General features: G+C 37.2%; 1 protein-coding gene across 2 annotated transcripts in view; it reads left to right on the top strand.

Moving 5' to 3' along the window:
• Window positions 1–19,543, top strand: part of ZFAND3 (zinc finger AN1-type containing 3) — a 150,405-nt gene that overhangs the window by 16,491 nt on the left and 114,371 nt on the right. The window contains exon 2 of one of the 2 annotated variants that reach the window (XM_075042942.1): window positions 19,109–19,161. The exons of the other annotated variant lie outside the window; for it this stretch is intronic. The gene's annotated coding sequence lies outside the window, so the exon portion shown is untranslated. The remainder of the gene's footprint in view (window positions 1–19,108; window positions 19,162–19,543) is intronic. 2 annotated transcript variants of the gene reach the window in all.

Raw genomic sequence — 19,543 nt, 5'->3', positions numbered from 1 at the left:
TATCTTACTGCAAGCATAAAGGGAGATTTATACATGGAAGGTGTGTATGGGGAATGCTAAATGCTCTCCGCTGGGTATGCCACTTGTTACTTAGAGGAGCAAAATTTGAATGGTGACTGTATGAGAGCAGAGGGCAGGGTTGCTCATACACTGTACAACCCATGGGTAGTCATTTGAACTAAATTCTGGAGGAAGCGCAGAACTGCTTTTTGTTGCAGTGGATGGGTACTATCAAACTCCAGCTTTGGGGGACAAACAGTAAGAAAGGACTCAAATTTCATTTAACCTCTCATCTGTCATTAAGAGGAGTGAGGATGATACTGGAATGTGTAAGGCTGAAAGATTTGTGAGAAAAATAGCTAAAACTTGTTTCTCCACCTTGGAGCATGAAAATTAAAAAAATTAAGTTACATCGATAGAGATCATGAATCCAATGGACATTTTCAGCCTAGAAAGTAAACAATCACAGCTTGCTGGGTTTCTCTCACTGGGATTGTTTAGCCTTTTTCTACACTTTCAAATATTGAAAAGCTTAAGACTGAAATAAACCCACCTGATTTCTGATCATGTAATGTAGGATCTAATGTATTTTTTTCCCTTGTGAATGTTGAGTTTTGATTTATTTACTGGGAGGGCTTAGTTAGAGAAGCCCTGAAAGTAATATGATTGGGTTAAAACCAAAAAGAACTCTTTATCTTTCATGGGTAACAAGGCAAACGTAGTTCCTGTAACCAAGTGTCCTTCACTGAAAGTCCAAATATAATAAATTATTTCAAAGCATTTAAATGACTTGTGTGTCAAATCCCATTGGCACTTAGGTGCCTTTGAAAATGTTATATTACCATCCGTACTTACGTAATGTCATCAAACAGTGTTTGTAGGCTTGTAGGACTGAATCCAAAGCCAAAACCATGGTGAATGTCTTAGTGGGGCAATTTAGTTCAGTAGCAGAGTCAGCATTTATTTGATAGGCTTGTACATGACTTCACTTAAGTGCATTTAAAATGTAGTTGTATAGTCCTTTTCTTCTATAAAGTATGCATATGTTTAATATTGCAGCAGTTTTTAACAACTACAAAGTTAGTTGCATGTTGGAAAAAATAATATAGTTTTACATTCTAATGTTTTCCCCAACTGGCAGGATAACAGAGCAAAACCTGTTGTATATTTATCTGTAGTTCACATTCAGTCTTGCAGAAAAATTTGAGAGCATTCAAATGAAACTGTGCCATAAACCAGGATAACTAACTGTAGCTCTGTCCAGAGTTTGCACATGTGAAAATGAGTCATAAATGCATGATGACTTATAAGTATTTTAAATATCAATATGAAATATTTTTGGATGGCCATGGACAGCAATGTAATTATTTTCATCATACATGTGCAGTAATTATTTAATGTCATAAGGCAGTATTTTTTTGACTTCCTACTGGTTACTCTTTCATGTGTTTAATTAGAAATAGTCTTGTGTATTTAAAACCATATATATTTTCCCCATTAGTAAGACGCATCACTCACCAGTAATTTATTATCATTTCTGCTCACAAACTGTTCTGGGAGAAATATGTTCTCAGCATTATGTTCACATGCTATTTATGACTACTTCTTTGACAGACTCTGTAGCAGGATACCTAATTTTTGTGTCATTTGACCTATTTCCAAACAGTTTTGAGTTGGAAATTACTTCAGGTATTTGTTGTGCTTCAAAAAATTATAGTAATTTTTCTCTGTAAAAGATGCAGGTTTGTTGTATGTTTATAGCCCACAAAATGGTCTACAAGTTTGAGGGAAAAATTTGGAAATCCTAAATTTACGAGGTCTGTTCTCCTGTTGCATGTTAACTCCTGTAAAAGTTTCTTGGCAACCTCATTGTGCAATAGAAACTTTCTCCTATCCTTAACCCCTTTCCTTGTGCCTTAGAATGCATACTGTAACAGTGTGTCGGGAGCCCTATTAGCAACAGGATTTTTCCTGAATAGAGTACTCAATAAATTGCCTGAAGTAGGGAACAAGGCAGGATTACTGAACACATTGGCCAGGGTGGGGGGGAACAATTTAGATGTTGGTAATGGAAAAAAAGGTGTTTAAAATACAGCTTATGTTCAGGTGTCCTGAATCAGCAGGTTCTCAAATTCACATACTTTCCTGTTAAATTCAGAGAAGTGGCAGAGCAAAGAGGGAAGGGCAATAGCTGTCACTAATATGGATATTTAACATTCAGTGGTATGAACTTGTAAGTAGTTTGGAATATAGTCTTTGCCATAATAAATGGTTGATATATGCAGCAAAAGAAGCCCATTTTGAGTGAAATGTGGATGCCTGCACTGGGTAAGAAATAGTCCCTGAGGCCAGACAAGCTGTAAGCTCTAGCATTCCAGGGTGTGATGTTTGATACAGTACAGTTTCAAAAGCCTCAGTAACTTGGAAGATGAGTCAGTAACAAAAAAATGCATTATTCCATCCACACAAATTTTGCTTTCATAATTAAATGCAATGTCGATAGAATGTAAGGCTGTCATATAACAGCTTTTATGGAGAAGGCTAATGTTTTTAGAGGTGTTCTGCTTTCCCCTAACCAACCTTTGAATTATTTGAGACCATTCTATAAAATCATACAGCTCTTTTTCATATTATATACTGTAAATGCCAGAAATACGGCTACAGTCACTGACCTTCAGCTGTATAATGGTAAGATAAAAAATTTTGAAAACTTTGGTCCTGAGATATAAAGGGCATTGCTTTGTACATCAGGGAAACTTCACTCAAGAGTGAAGTCCAGAATATTCATCTGGTTAGTCCAATTCATAAGCTTTTTTTTTAAAAAAAACCCGCCAAACAAAACCAAAACATGTAGTACTTCTGTTCCAACTAAAAGTGATGATTCAAAATAAGATGCTCACCTTTAAGAAACAAAAAGCAGTACAAGGAAAGACAGATACGACAGTCTGTCCCATTGGCAGCTGAGAGGAAAGAGGCAGTTTGTTCAAAAATTCTTCTTTTTTACCTTTGGACCATTCTGTTGCTATTACTGAGGAGGCTTCTGGACCTTCTTGTGTGCTCTGTGATGAAATGTTCATGGTGTATTACAGAAACACACCCTGCCCACATTGCGTGACTGGTTTTAGCATAGGTCTTATAAAGGAAAAATGAAAGCTACTGCACTGTAGCTACAGTTCTCTTGCACAGTACAAAAATGAATATAACTTTTGTTCCTCTGAAACTGCTAACACAGCAATGGTTGTATTGGTGTAGCTGATGTGTAAGCTATGATGTGAATTAGTTAAATGCAAGCTAGAACTGTATTTGTGTCTTGAAGCTTTGGGAAAGTGTTTGTCACTGATTTGCAACTAGTAAGAAAATTTAGTTTTAAAAGCAAAAATAGTGTGAGATTGTTGGGGAGTTGGGAGGATTTGGGGCTTTTTCTTCTTTTTTTCCCAGAATGAGTATTTTAACAGGAAAGAACTTATTTTATAATGTTAAGGCATTTCATTTCAAATGTGAGGTTTTAAAGAGCCATGTGGTTCTTAAGTATGTTTAGAAAGCTGTCCAGAAAAAAATGACTGTCAAGCAGGGTATCTTTATATTATTTTGTACTCTTTCGTTACTAAAACCAAGAGCTGACTGTGTGACAGTTGCAGTTTGTTATGTCTCATGTACCATTTCTAGTCAGTTTAGGGTTTCCAGACAGCGTGTTTCAGAAGCCATAAATTGATGATAATGGCAGTATCCTTATATATAATATTTATTAATATTTTAATATATATACAAATATAATACTTAATATTTTTATATATATCACTTGTATTAAAGCCATAGGCCTTAGTACTTTCTTAACTCATATGTTTAATTTGTATAGTTGACTTTAGCAAAGAAGTCATGTTTGTGGTTTTTTTTAACTTTAGGCTATAGAGAAACAAAATTTGGTTATTCCTTGTGTGATGCAAAAATATGAAGACTTCTACCTGCATTTAGAAATTCTGATAATTCTAGTTCTCAGATGACCCACAATTTAAATTTTGAATGAAGCTTAATTCTGAGGTCTGAAGCTTCAGCCAGTTGAAAAGCCTGAGATCTTCACTTATGTATTTAAGAAGGGACTGTTAAAAGAAAGTCTCTCTCTTGTGTTTTTTTTTTCTGTTGTTGTTTTAACCTTTATAGAGACACTTAAAGGCTTTGAAATTTGTTTTATCAATAGAGCTGTTGGGACTGTCAAACCATTTCTTTGCTTCTGTTGAATTAATAAAGTCTTGAGCAGAAGTGGGAGCTGTTGCAAACCTTTACTGAGGGAGCAGGAAGTGAGTTGAAATATACAGTATTGTTCACTTGAGCATTGCTCAAGCATTTTATGAATGCCTCTCATTCCATTTAAATAGATTAAATATTCATGTTTGGTTCCCTGGCTGCCTTTTTTTTTTTTTTTTTTGTGATAATACATCCCAATGTGTTTATTCTCCCACCTTCTGAATTGCTAGTTCTTATGCTGAAAAGAAAAACAGGAAATAGACCAGAACTCTTGTAATGTAGTGTAAAAAAGAAGCAAATACATTTTTGTGTAGATTACTCATACTTTATTTGTTTTGTGGAGAAATACCCTGGATTATTTTGCATACATGATACTGAATCTTGTAATAAGATAAGTTACAGGATTGATCCTGTTTCTCTTAATACAGTATTCAACATTTCCACTTCTGTGAATAACATACAAGACCACCACATCAATAAATGTATTTGGCTGCCTTGTGCTACTGATAGGCTCTTAATAGTACAGTCCAATTTTTGTAATGATATTTGTTCCCTATAGATTTATTTGCAGACATTGCAGGCTGTGTTATCATATAGTAGTGCCCACTACAGATGGCATTCACTGCAGCCTTGCAATACAAATGTAAGCAGGCTGTGATTTAACTTGGATTTTGTAGAGCTGAGGGATTATCTGCTGAACTTGGTGCAAGTCGTACTGTGACTCATTCATTGGTGCTGAAGTGTGGTAACCTGTTTCTGTAATACATTTCCTTTATGCAGTAAATTCCCATTAGTGTTGCTAGTAGTTCAGCTGATTCAGTGTTTACAACAGCAGGAACCCTTGTGTGCTCATAGTTTGAGTTGTAAAATGTTTCACAGATGTTAAAGTACCTAGAGAATTAAAAATACTCAGTGCAAACTGGCAGAGATGTAACACAGCAGAAAGGCAGTAGGCTAACTTCTGCCCTGTATGGGTACTTTTTTGTGATGTCTTGTCATCTTAGGGGTCATGGGTACAACCCATTAGGTGGTTATATGTATGGTGTATTTGAAAGTATACAGGGTCATCAGAGTTTTTATTGAATAAACAGTGAATTTAATTTTCTGACTTTGGCTATGTGTGAAGGCCAAGGGGAAGTGAACACCACCTAATATGAGATGAGCAGTCTCTCTCCAACTTCCTTTGCCATTTTTGTATTGCCATGTCTGGTTTGGGGTTTTTTGTTTGTTTGTTTTGTTTTTGTTTTTTAAGAGTTCTGCAGACTTTTTAAGCCAAGAGCTAAACTGACATTTGGAGTCCAGGCTACTTTTTCTGAGAAGATCAGTTAGACACTGGAACAATTTGCCAGTGCTTCATAGGATGTGCTCAAGAAAAGACAGGTGGAATATTTACTATTAAATAACCTCCTGTATTAGTGGAGAACACAGTGGGACACTGCTGGCCTTTCTTAGAAACTCTTTCAGTTTAACCCATACCTAGCTCATACCAGAAACTTCTCTCAGGAGACTAAGTGATTTTAAGAATGCTTAAGATTTATTTTTAAAAGATATTTTTAAAGTTGGCTATAGTTGCATACATATCACACTACCTGTATTATATCTTTTGCTCTCAATCACCCTAATATCTTTAAGACAATAAAGATTTGAGTTCTGATTGGAGAATATTGTTGTTGTAGATCTGACTGCCTTTTCAGCTGATAAGTAAATAAGCAATAGGGGTTTATGTTCATGCCTCTGGTTCTAATGTAACAAATTCTGGGGGTCTCCAGGTTCTACCAGGTGGTAGGTGGAAGTACGCCTGTGGGTAAGTGAATTGACTATGTTTGTAGTAGATTGGGAGCAGTACTGATTGACAGCATGAGGAATTATGTATGGTATTTTGCTCCTTGTAAGGGATAATAGTAGCAGCACAGAAACTTTTGCAGTCATGAGTGTGAGTTAAAATTATTTTCAAATAGCGAGTCCTTTAAGCCTTTGAGATAAGTGCTAAAAAGTCAGATCTTCAGTCTTGTCGGTTTTTTTTAGTGTCCACACTTTATAACTTTGGTTTCCTATGCTCTGTTTAGAACACCTAAAACTTAAACACAAAAGTGTGTATCCTGGTGTTAAGTCATGACCTAATAAATGCTTTAGTTTGTATGATCTCCTATGTTAGTAAATAATTTGAGAGCTATGCTATCTGGCATGGTAGCAGACTGAGTATTCTTTTGATCACTTATTTTTCAGTTCCTTATACTTCAGTTGGTAGAATGGAGTTTGCCTTGCCTCAATTTACATCTTCCACCTATGCAGGCAGGTTATGTAGGTGAGGGTACTTTTTTGAACAGTTTAATGTGTCAGAGTAGTTAATATTTTAGGTTTAATAAGGGAATCAAGTTTAGACTGAGGACAGAATCCTTCCAATAGTTGTGATGAGGGTGTAAAAAGCAAAATCAGAGTATTTACCTATAATGGTCTGTGTTTCATTTTGACTTTTAAGATTTTTTTTTTGGTGTTTTTTTTGTTTTGTTTTTTTAAATCACCCCCCCCCCGTCATTATTTTAGTAATTGCCCAAAACCGATGGACTGGGTTAGGTTATATTTGCTAATGTTTTTATTCTGTATCTAGTTCAGTATTTTGCCTTGTTTATCTTGTTCTGTGATAATGAGAAGATTTGGGAGTGTAGGAGTAATGAGGGAAGAACACTGGAGAAGGAGAACTTCCCTGATTCTTTTTCTTTTTTTTTTATTTTTTATTTTTATTACTATGCAAAAGATGGGCTGTATGGGGAAAGATATCTGAAAGGTATCTGTGGGTCTGTTCTTTTCCCCTGGTCCTTTTTGCTGTTCCCTGAGTACAGATGCTCATATTAGAATGTAAGGGATTAATTTTCATGCGTGCTGCAGTTGAACATGCAGAAGAGAGAACAGTTCTTGATCACAGTCAGAACCAAAACAATTGACGCCTCTGACAAGATCACTAGCACTTTGGATGTTTTAGCTAGGAATGTTTTATTGGGATAGCTAGATATATTAACTACCCAATCTTGAAAATTTGGGAATGAACTGCTGTTGTTTCCTTTCTGAATTTTGAGAAATATAGTTTTTTATGTATATTTTGAAGAGCTATAGAGAGATGAAAGATGGAAAAAATAAGATAAACTTAGAATAATCTAGTGTAAAAATGCCAGTGCAGCTCCATAAGGAACAAACTCTTGTCTGTTAGATCCAATTCAGCACTGTTGCTGTTGGTCTGGGTTGGTTTTGGTGTACCATGCTCATTCTATTGCAGTGCCTATGGAAGATACCTCATGCTGTTGACTTCTTGTTCAATGTGATGGCTGTGGTAGGGACCATATAGCTGCAAAAGAGAAGGGAAAGATTTTATTTGCCTATATAAAAGAAGAAAAGCATCTGTAAAGTTATTAACAACATTTATATATTATGACTCAAAACACTTTTGTTTAATTGTATCCTTTTGTTTTGATTGTTTCATTATTTACATAAAGTTAAATATGCAGACATACATACACTCAACTTTCCTATTACAGAAAGTTATTCTTCTATCAGGTATTTATTTTCAAGAGTTTGTTTTCTCTGTGGAAGAAATTAATAAACATAGACTTGTAATATGCCAGTCTTATTCAGTGAATCAGGTGCATGTCATCTTGGATTAACATGTGATAAAAGAAAATGCCAAAGACCAGAATATTGTCTACTAAAAGAATGCATAGGATGCTCTTCATCCGGTTTTTGAAGGAGCTTTACTACTCCTTAGTTGTTCTATATTTGAACTAAATTGTATTGTTACAGTTACAGAAAGACAAGTAGCTAGACCTATGAGCTAACTGTCGTTAATGAGAAGATTGAAGATAATAATTTAGTATTTGCTGTTATATCAGTGATGGGCAGGTTTTAAATCTGTATTTTCCAAGTAACTTTTTTCCCTCCCTGGAATTGGGAGTGGAGTATTTAAAGTGCTTTTTCTTTGTGAAAAAACTTGAGTACTACTGCTTCTATTGTATTTGCTCTTGGAGATCAGGCAGTTGCATTCAGAATGCTTAAAAAAGCAAGACATTGACTCTGTGGAGCATTACATTATTTTAAAGGTGTTTCCTGTTTTACACCACAAATTCTGGACACTGTGGCTGAAGTGATTTGGGCTCAGGGTGTTTATTACAGTGATCCTATATTTTAATGTGTAGTTCTTTAGCCTAGTTAAATGTATTTGAAGCTTTTTTCTGTTCAAAGTAAAATTGAGAGAGTTTTGAAATATCATAGCTGGATAACGTGCAAAGTTGAGGTAGCTGTTGCTCCTGGGCACGAGAGTCATAGGATTTGAGGGAAGCAGCCCATTTACTTGCAGTCCAGTTGCTGAACTCTACTACCACATCGTTGAGTCATTAACTTTCCAGCAACCATTACTTGGAAAAAGAATGGACTTGACCAGCATGCCCCAGGTCAAGCTCAGGTCTCAGAAATCATGTTGGAAATGCAGGGGGAAGCTGAGGTTTTCAATCATTAAAATACCCTTTGTATGCTTAATGTTTTAATCATGGCTTAAAAAAAAAAAAGACAAAACAACCAATGTTCCCCACCTCCTAAAAAAAATTCAAAACAAACAAATAACCCCAGCAAAACAACCCTAAGGAAAAATATCCTTTAGGTTTCATGAAGAATATGTTGACTGTATGGATCACAAGTGGCAGGGGAGGCAGTGATTCTTCTCAGGTGTAGCAGGAGGAGAAACAAGCATAATGATGTACTGCCTGCTGTCTTGTGTAAAGAATTAAAAACTTAAATGGTTTGCTATGTTCCATCTGCTGCTCAGACTTTCAAGCACTTCTATTTCATTCTGTATTTCTTGATCTAACTGCAGATTCTGCTCCCCACCCCCTCCCCCCACCGCTTTGGGATTTGGCTTTTAATGGGATGTTTTGGGACAGTTCATAGAGCATATGTTGTTCATAACAAGCGAAGGGTCTGAGGGCTGAAGGCAGTTTTCATGGCCAGCGTCCACTGTGTCATAGAAGCTCCTGAGAAGGCAACTTTATGCTTCTCTGAAAAGAAGATGCTGCTTTTATATAAACTATCAATGGAGCTGTAGATAACAACTTATCATATGTCATCTTTTACTGAACTAATAGTGCTTAGTGTATGACTTCTTTATATGTCTTCACTTGCGTTTGTGCCTTGAGTGTACGTTTCTGGAAAAAAAAATCCCACCTTCTTCTATGTTCAGATTAGTATCTTGCTTTGTGTAAGTTTTTCTGTTTGTCATTGTCAGCCTAACTGTTACTTATAGTGTTCTCCTTTTTTTTTTTTTTTTTTTTTTTTTTTTTGAGGGCTTATTGGCTTTTTTCAAATGGTGTTGCCAAACATTTGTTTGTATTGGTTTGTTGCTTGGACTCTTTGTTGTTGTAAATTTTACCTGATTTATTTAGGTTTTTTTAGGCACTTCAGAAGTTGAATGTATAACACAGAAGCATCTTGAAGGAATTGTTTGTAAGCAGTTTTGTGCTGGTTAGAAATGCTGCATTCCTTGGAATTATGCTTAACTTTGGCTTTGTGGTAGAAAACCTGGAAGTTAATGTGAGAGAAGATGTCTTCTCAAGTTTAAATACCCAAAGTGGTGTTCTGGGCCAAGACTTTGTGTAAGGTGTAAGTGCAAATAGTACTTTATAACATTGCTGCACTGTAGCAAGTGAGTCACACTGTTTCTTTACTCTGGGCCTTGTTTTGAGGCTAGGGGGTCTCTGTTCATTACCTGAGAGATGCAAAACCTGGTACAGACTTCTACCTGAGAGCTATTAGGAAGTTGACCGAAATTTCTGGATGACTAAGATAAGCACTCAAATCTGCTTGTGTTACCAGCAAGATAGTTCTGGGTGGTTGAAATACAACTGACCTCAGTGGTTTTTGTGCTGGTTATGATGAGTTGTCAGTAGTTTTATTTCACTTTTAAAAATTACTTATAATGTATTTTTTTTTTCTATTTTTTTTCTCTCTTTCATTTTTCTTTTATTGTAGCAGCAGGGCAGAATTGTTTTTTGCCAGTATAGGTGGATCTGCTTTTAGGAATGTTTGGTTTAAATAGTTAACTGGCAGATTGCTCTTAGTCATAGGCATATCCTTGATACGATTCATTTCAAATTCCTGAAGGAAGAACTGAAGTACTCTTACTCTCTAGAACAGTATCATGAGATGTGGCTACAATTTCCCACCTGAGAACTGAAAATGACTGTGTGTAGTCAGGTGTAGAGGCAGCACTGACTGAAGTAAGAGCCATGTTGCTTCCTGACTGTATAATTGGGTACAAGGCTAGCTAGGATGGAAGAAAGTGAATTTCCTGCAGTGAACTTCCAGCTAAGCTTTTGAAGACTTTACTGAAACCTGTTTTAAATGGGGAGGAGGAAAAATGCCTGCTAACCTACGTACTGGTAGCTTCTTTTAGATGTGTGTTTGTGAACAGTGTAATAAGACAGAATTTTGACAATGTGTCTGCAATCCTTCAACTGCTTTTCAAGAAGTGCTACAATTCTACTGTAGCATGCAGTTCCAGAAGGGTTTGATAAGAAGTGCAAAGAACTGTAAAAATGAGATTGTCACTCATTTGCTGTTACATTACTGCTTTTTGGGGTGGCTTAAGGAGCTCTAGGCAAGTGAGGTATCCTGCTGGACAACCTGCTCATTACTGCATAGGACATAGCTTCTTACCAGTCCTGGAACAGCAATGCTTTCTTGTTTTGTCCAAGGGATAATCTTTCCTCTTCTTTCTGGCTGCTTTATTCTGAACCTAGCTTCCTATGCTTTAACTCACAGAAATGACCAGTCAAAATAATTCTTGCGGTTCTGACTCTGTCACGTCTTTTGCATATAGTGCACCTTCATGTGCTTTCTCTCTCCGTGTTTGGGATGGTCAACATCTTAAACTCCTTTTGCTTGTGTAATGTTTGACTTGTTAGACATTAAAAGTAGATCTCTGCAACAAAGGAGTTTATCTTATAATTTTGATAATATGTTAGCTTTTGAGAGAACATCTATGGCACAGTCCTTAAACCAGACTTAGTGTGTTTTGTTAATACTGTGCAACAGCATTTTTTAACTGGTTTACATAAGTTGTCCCTGTAAGTGTTATTTAACATGCATACAACAGACAAAGTCTTTGAAATACTTTGCAAGGCTTTTTTTTTTTTTTTTCCCCTGTCATTCAAAAGTTCTAACTGTTCTAAGCCATTTTAATGCCAGGCATTTCAAAGTATTTTTTTTTGCCACAGAAAAATAACTTTGAAAAAAAAATAAATGCTTCTCTATGCTTTTGCATAGAGAAGAAACATGCTGGGCTTAAATTGAGCAAAAATTAAAAGTTTTCCTATTTTATAAGCTAAATCTAGTTGTTCAGATCAGGAAGTGTTTCAGGAAGGTTTCCTGTGGAGTGTTGATATATAATTAGCCACGCCTTTAAGTTGGGGACAAAATGGATACTTTCTTGAGGTTTCTTCCAGCTTCTTTTTTCTAAGATTGTTTTACTATTTACTATTTATTACTGATCCTGTGGTAAAGGAATAACACAAATGGAATAGGTTTTTGAGCGCTGCTTATGCAAGGAGTAGTGGAGTGTCTGATCTGAAGAAAAAGATAAAGTTGATATTTCATATTGTAAATCTGAAGAAGATGATTGTGTTGTCATAGGGCAATGCTAGTTATTACTTGCAATGCACGAAAATAATATCCTTGAGGAATCAGAACTTTCAAATTTTATTCCTGCTTTACTAAAGGCCTCTTGGACTCTGTTAATACTTAGTATTTCAACCTTTTTACTGTCCTTTAAATAGTAGGCTACACATCTTTGTGAAAAGGATTTTGAAGACTTGCAGAGAGATGTTTGGTATGGGATTTTGATGCTGAGATTTATTTTTTTTTTTAAAGAAAGTGTAGAGACATGTATTCATGGGAATATGAAGCATTTAGCTTTGACTTGAGGGCAGCAAGTTTCTAAGCTCAGCTAGAAACCCAACTGAATCAGATCTAAGTTCTTACAACCTCTCTTACCTAGTTTAGATGCATTGGCTTCTTTGCAGTTTGTTGTATGAATTGTTGCAGAAGGCTTTAAATTGAAACTCTATCAGTGCTTTTGTGTCAGAGCTCATGATATGTTTTGTAAGAATAAGGAGCTACTTTGTTGCTATGTATTTTCCCCTGTTACTCTTGTGTATTTGTACTCTTCTCTGGCCTCATTGTCAAAAAAGCGCTTCAGTGTCTTTGTATATTTAAAAGACAAAAAGTGCTTCAGCCATAGAGTTTTAAAAGAATGCTTTAGTATAGCCATTGAAAAATAAAAATCGGGCTATAGCTACTTCATTGGGATGCATCAGCATCTATAAATGCTTCTATAGGTACATCAGTGATAAAAGCTTCTATATTGAGTATCTATATTGTCAAATGCTAAAAAGGCTTCTATAGGTACATTGGTGTTAAAAGGAAGGCTAGGGAAAATGTGGGCCTTCTCTGGAAGGAAATGGGACACCTGGTTGCCCGGGATATGGAGGAGGCAGAGGTACTCAATGACTTTTCTGCCTCAGTCTTCACCGGCAAGTGCTCCAGCCACACTGCCCAAGTCGCAGAAGGCAAAGGCAGGGACTGGGAGAATGAATAACTGCCCACTGTAGGAGATCAGGTTCAAGACCATCTAAGGAACCTGAAGGTGCATGAGTCTATGGGACCTGATGAGATGCATCTGTGGGTCCTGAGGGAACTAGCGGATGAAATGGCTAAGCCACTATCCATATTTGAGAAGTTGTGGCAGTTGGATGAAGTTCCCACTGACTGGAGAACGGAAAACAAACCCCCCATTTTTAAAAAGGGGATACCCAGGGAACTACAGGCCAGTCAGTCTCACCTCTGTGCCCAGAGTGGATCCACCTGGAAACTACGCTAGGGCACATGGAAAATGAGGAGGTGATCAGTCACAGCCAATGTGGCTTCGCTAAGGGCAAATTGTCCCTGACGAACTTGGTGGCCTTTTACGATGGGGTTACAGCGTTGGTGGATAAGGGAAGAGCAACAGGCATCATCTACCTGGACTTGTGCAAAGTGCTTGACACTGTCCCGCATGACATCCTTCTCTCTAAATTGGAGAGGCATGGATCTGATGGATTGACTACTTGGTGGTTAAGGATTTGGCTGGGTGGTCACACTCAAAAGAGTTGCGGTCAGCAGCTCAATGTCTGAGTGCAGACCAGTGATGAGTGGCTGTTCCTCAGGGGTCAATATTGGGACCGGCACCGTTTAACATCTTTGTCAGCCACACGGACAGTGGGGTTGAGTGCACCCTCAGCAAGATTGCCAACAACACCAAGCTGAGTGGTGCGGTTGACACACTGGAAGGAAGGGATGCCATCCAAGGGTGGGCATCTGTGAACCTCATGAAGTTCAAGACCAAGTGCAAGGTCCTGCACATGGGTCAGGGCAATCTCAAGTAAAAATACAGGCTGGGCAGAGAATAGATTGAGAGCAGCCCTGAGGAGAAGGACTTGGGGGTATTAGTGGATGAAAAATTGAATAATGACCTGACAAAGTGCACTCGCAGCCCAGAAAGCCAATCGCATTCTGGGCTGCATCAAAAGAATAGTGGCTAGCAGGCTGGGGGAGGTGATTCTCCCCCTCTACTCCGCTCTCGTGAGACCCCACCTGGAGTACTGTGGTCAGCTCTGGGGGTCCCAACATAAGAAAGACATAGACCTGCTTCAGTGGGTCGAGACGAGGACTGTGAAGATGATCAGGGGGCTAGAGCACCTCCCTTATGAGGATAATCTGAGAGAGCTGAGATTGTTTAGCCTGGAGAAGAGAAGGCTCTGGGGAGACCTTAAAGGGGGCCTACAGGAAAGATGGGGAGGGACTCTTTATCAGGGAGTGTAGTGATAGGACGAGGGGTAATGGCTTTAAACTGAAAGAGGGTAGATTGAGATTAGGTATTAGGAAAAAATTCTTTACTGTGAGGGTGGTGAGACACTGCAACAGGTTGCCCAGAGAGGTTGTGGGTGCCCCATCCGTGGAAGTGTTCAAGGCCGGGCTGGATGGGGGTTTGAGCAACCTGGTCTAGGGGAAGGAGTCCCTGCCCATGGTAGGGGGTTGGAACTAGATGATCCTTAAGGTTCCTTCCAACCTAAACTATTCTATGTTTGTATCATCTTTTGAGTGTGGAAAGCTGTCAGAAGGGCATTGCACTATTACACTGTGCTGTGCATGAAGTTTGCCCTCCATTTAATTTCAAATTGAGGTCAGGATGATGAGGTCCTTACAAACATGTGACTTGCTGAAGCATCATTTTCAGTAGCTTACCAAAAATCTTGAAATGATAAGGAACGCTTAAATTGTTCCTGGTGAAAATGAGGAGTCCAAAACTAGAATACTGATATTTTCCGAGGGAAAAAACTTGTAGTAGTAATAATAAAATCTTACTATAACACTTTTCTAATTGAGCTAGAATTCTTATCACTGACCATATGGGTATAGAACAGCTGATGAAGTAGGGGACACTGACTGCATTTGTGGGATATTTGATTCCAAATTTTGGTTCGCTTAAAAACCTGTTTCTGAGTATATGTGAATGTTTCTGGTTGCCAAGTTCTCTACAGGTCCACCTGCATTTCACATGCTCTACTTCTGCTCTTTTATACAAAAAGAATTTGGCATACGTCATTCTTGAAGAATAACTGAGCTGCCTCAGTCTGAAAATATGAATAATTGTTTAAATGGTCCAAAAAACATTGCCTGTATCGCCTTGGCAAGATCATAAATTAAGGAGGAACAATAAATATCAAATATGCAGCATATATGAAATCAATGAGGTGACTTTTGATTTAGAAAAGTAAAATGTCTTTTTTTCAGAAGCTGGTATTCAGGATATACAGGATTTTCAAAGGACGATTAAGAGTCTTATTAACAGTCTAATTAACCTCCTTTCTGTACAAGGTGAAGTGTTGTGCTCTAAGCAAATGATAAAAAGTGTGAGGGAAATACAGAATTGGATCAATTTATTTTAATGATAAATAATCCTTCTAGTCTGGTTGGATGAAAGTAAACATATGTGGGCTAAGGTTTTGCTTTTGCTGTGTGCCAGGATTCAGCTCTGAGTGAATTCTTCAACAGAGTTATAAACCTTTGAAAATTGCTTTATAATGGAAATGGTGACAGACCATTAACTACAGTAGTATAAATGCGTTGAGTTAACATATGTATAGTTGTCCTAAGTTGCCAAATACATGAAACAGTATATGCTGAATGTATAGGGAAGAGGCTTCTTTTAGTTTTAACTAATTGATGACATGATTCATATTACGTTAATGTTTCTCAAATGTACGGCCCCTGACAATATTGGACAGGTATCATTCAGGGGCTAAGATATATTTGTACTGTAGTGACACTGTGATCCCACTCTAATTGCTATGCTGGAAGGGGACCAAGAAGCATTTAACATGATGCATTTAATCACCGATGCAGTTATGGTGCCACTGAAGCAGATATGTTTTGCTACTACCAAGTCATAGGAACTTCTAAGTCATAAAGGATCATTACTAGATAGGCTGGAAAACATTGTTCCCAATAAAAATGCAGAATCTGGGATTTTGCAGTCACACTTAATTAGTATCTGTGGCTTAAGTATCTTTAGAATTAAATATCTAATGCATGCATGCTATATGAAAGCGTTTTTTCTCTAAACTCCTTATTCTTCCTTCCTCAAAAGACAACTGAATGAAAATTATTTTCAAGAACGATCATTATTCTGGTGGCGTTTTTCAAGCGTTGAGAATATATACACCTATACTAGAATATTTACTTATTTTTACTCTGGTGTAGCTGCATGATTCTTGTTATTGGTGAGCATCTACATTAATGCGTCTAGGTCACTATTACCTTAAAAACTGTAGGAGGCATCCTAATATAGATGAAACTGATCATTTTGTGTTGCCCTTTGACACTTGTGTGGAGTTAAGCTAGTATTAGTTTTTAGTGTTTCTGGTTTGCTTTTTTTTCCCCTTTCCTCTTAAAGATGGGATGGGGAAGCTAGGAAGTCCCTAAGAGTGCTGGAAAATGTAGGATTTTGTTACAAAACCTTCAGTATTTATTAGGTGTGCCTATCTAAGTATTCTGGCAGAAAATTATTTTCATTAGGGAGACTGAGTATCCTGAGATCAGACAAATTTCTGTATACTTTTTAACTTGCTTCGAATATACAGAATTTCCACATGTAATTTGTTCTGGAACCTTCACATTGAGATTGTCTTTTTCTGGCTATTCTTATCAACTACTGTACATTTAAGAGTCTTGTCTTTGAGATTTATAGCTAGAATTTCAGCTTCATTCTCTAGATGTGGTTTCGTATTGATAAAATCATTTACTGGGAGAGGGAGAAGGAAAAACAAACTTCCAGTGAAGACAGAGTAGAATGTGCATGGATGGTATCTCACAATGGTATCCTGCCAAATGGCAAGAAAGAAAAGGAATAATTAGTAGTATAGGGCATAAATTTGAGTAAATAACTTTCAGTGCTTTTAGTGGAGTAGATATTTCATAAGAATGTACTGGAAGTACTGTATGAAAATGGAATCAGGGAAGCAATCTCTTCAGTTTTATTAATTAGTTACATATCAATACATAGGATTTGAAGTATGTTATTTTTGATATTTAATGGCTTTTGCTGGCTCTCACTTTGCATTATGCACCTTTAACCAGAGATGCAGATGTTGATCTTATTGAGGTTAGGACCTTATGGTGGTCTGTGTGTGCATCTATGTGAAGGCTCAAATAGTTTCTTTTGCTATGGAGACTTGTAAGCATAACAGTGCAAGTAGGGGATAATGGTTTGAATAGCTTCAAATGTGGTTTTTATTTTTACCTTTACATGTGATTTATTTATTGCTTAAAGTATAAATATGTTATAACTTCCAGGATTTCCCATTTCTGTAAATCTCTTCCTCTTTCAAAGTTCCTATGTCATTGCTATTACTTTCATGGCTGTGTTGTTAAGGGAGCATTTTTTTACTTTGGCAGTGGAAACACTTTTAATACCTACACTTGTTTCAGACCCAGCCCTGTGGAACTGTTGCATGCAATCATTCTGTGGCCTCTGTGGTTTTCCAGCTGGCTTGAAGTATCCTCTGCCTCTAACTTGCTCTGCCACTTGACCTTCAAAGCTTGCTTCACCCTGTGGTTTCCAATCTACATAATAATTTTGTGTCACCCTTTAGTTAAATTGTTTCTTTTTGACAGATGGAAGTACCTTAAAATAGGATTTAACTTTATATTCTGCCTCGCAGATAATACTATTCTATTTGTCTTGATTTATCCATAAATATGAATGTCTTCCTGAATACCAGCTTAAATTATGTACAAGTGGAGATTGTAAATTTTCAGTATAAAACTTTCTAGGGATATTGTACATATAAAATGTGTACTGTAGTAATTCTGGATTAGGTGCTGGTAAGCATGAAGCTGACTTTTATGAGGGAAATCTGGGAATTACCTTAATATGTCTGGTTAAAAACTGTGGTGATTTGATATCTGATTCAGAAGCACGTGAAATATCCCCCAACCTAATCATGACAGAAGGGTGTAGAAATGTTGGGTGTCAGGCCTAAGACTTGAAGTCTAAAACATGCAATTCTCATTGTCAGGACTGACTTTGAGTTCTAGCTTCACTGTGCCTTATTCACCTTTACAGTCAAGATTTTACCATCTGTTCCTAGAAATACGAAATGTATTGCTTTCCTATAGAAATCACCTGCTCTAAGTAGAGTTTGCTACTGTGACCATCTCTTTCCTGTGAAGTGGAAACAGAGGGCTGTATCATGACCAGGACTGTTCGATATTTTAGAGCTTTGAGTGTTTCAAATAAAATTACCCCTAGAAATAACAGATATTACAGATGTTTAATATATTTGAAAAGGCTATCACAAGCAAAGAAATTCTATATTTTGGTGTTCCTGCCTGGCAGTATGAGCTTCTGGTGAATGCTGAAGTCTCTAGGAGATCATTAATGTAAAACAGCGATGTGGTTAACATGACTTACCTCACAGAGAAAGCGGCCATATGCAGGTTTGCTCAATTCTAAGAGTCTGGTGAGAGAGCCCTTGCCTGCAGTAAAGAGGAAATTCTATCAATGAGGGGAGGGATTTGCAGTGTAATAAAGAGCTGTCAAACATATATTTTACTTGACAGACATTGACATGACTCTCAGATAATACCTAGTAAGTTTGACGTATGTAAACTGCTTAATGCATTTTCTTTGTAAAGCTTTTTCTCTAATTAAATATTGCACTTTCAAAAAGGGGCTGATTGTTGATCAACACTGTTACTGTCTCTAATAAAAAATGCCATTTTCTTAGTTCTAGTAATGTTGATGGATCTGCAGTGACATAAGTGACTGTGTAAAAGAAACTAAGACCAAAAAAACACTCAAAGTTTAGATTCTCATCTTATGTAGCAGCCTCAGACTGACTTGAATGCCTTGAAAAAGCATATAAAAGGATCAGAGAGAAAGTGATCCTTGAAACTGTAACAGTGAACTGAAGTTATTTAGCTCACAAGGTCACTTTTTCCAATAGCGCTGTCCTTTCAGAAAATCTGAGGGGGGGTTGTGTTATGAGTAAATGGCAGCCTTTTTCCTTTTTTCACATAACTGTATGTTGTGTGCATGTGTGTATTTTCCATTGGTGTGCTGATAAGTAAATATTATATGAGCCTTTGGATTGATATTTAACAGCTGAGATGGTTGATTATACCACTGAAAACATTTGTCATTGCCCGTTCCAATGTCATCAATATGAACCATCTGAACTCTGCCTTTCTTTTTCTTTGCTGCCCCTGGGGTTTAATGGCTTTGCAGAGAAGCTCCTGCCTGGCATATTGAGCTGCTCCAGAAGGTCTAACCCATAAGCAGTGAGTACTGAACTGCAGCACACTAATGCTGTAGGTGTTGACTCACCATGCTGTTTTTAATTGCAGTTCTTTTGAAGGTAGATAATCTGTGCAGACTGTCAACATAGATATTGAATCTTTGGGTATATACCAATTTGATGATGTATTTGTATGGCTACAAAATGCTGTTCTGCTTTTCTTTTCCTGGGAATTAACTTTTCTCCTGTGCACATACTGTTTGCATTTAAAACTAGCTTTCGTGTGTCTGTGGCTCTTGCTATAGCTGGCAAACGCTTATGTCTCATATCTGCAGTGAACTGTGTTCTAGAATTCTTGAGCCTGATGTAAACCAGCTTTCAAATGTGCATGAATTGAAAAGCATCTGTAATGTTTTGATATGACT

Source organism: Buteo buteo, chromosome 12, assembly GCF_964188355.1.
Source record: "Buteo buteo chromosome 12, bButBut1.hap1.1, whole genome shotgun sequence".
Taxonomy (NCBI): Eukaryota; Metazoa; Chordata; class Aves; order Accipitriformes; family Accipitridae; genus Buteo; species Buteo buteo.
The sequence above is the reverse complement of the archived record's forward strand: the minus strand, read 5'-3'. Positions and strand labels throughout refer to the sequence as shown.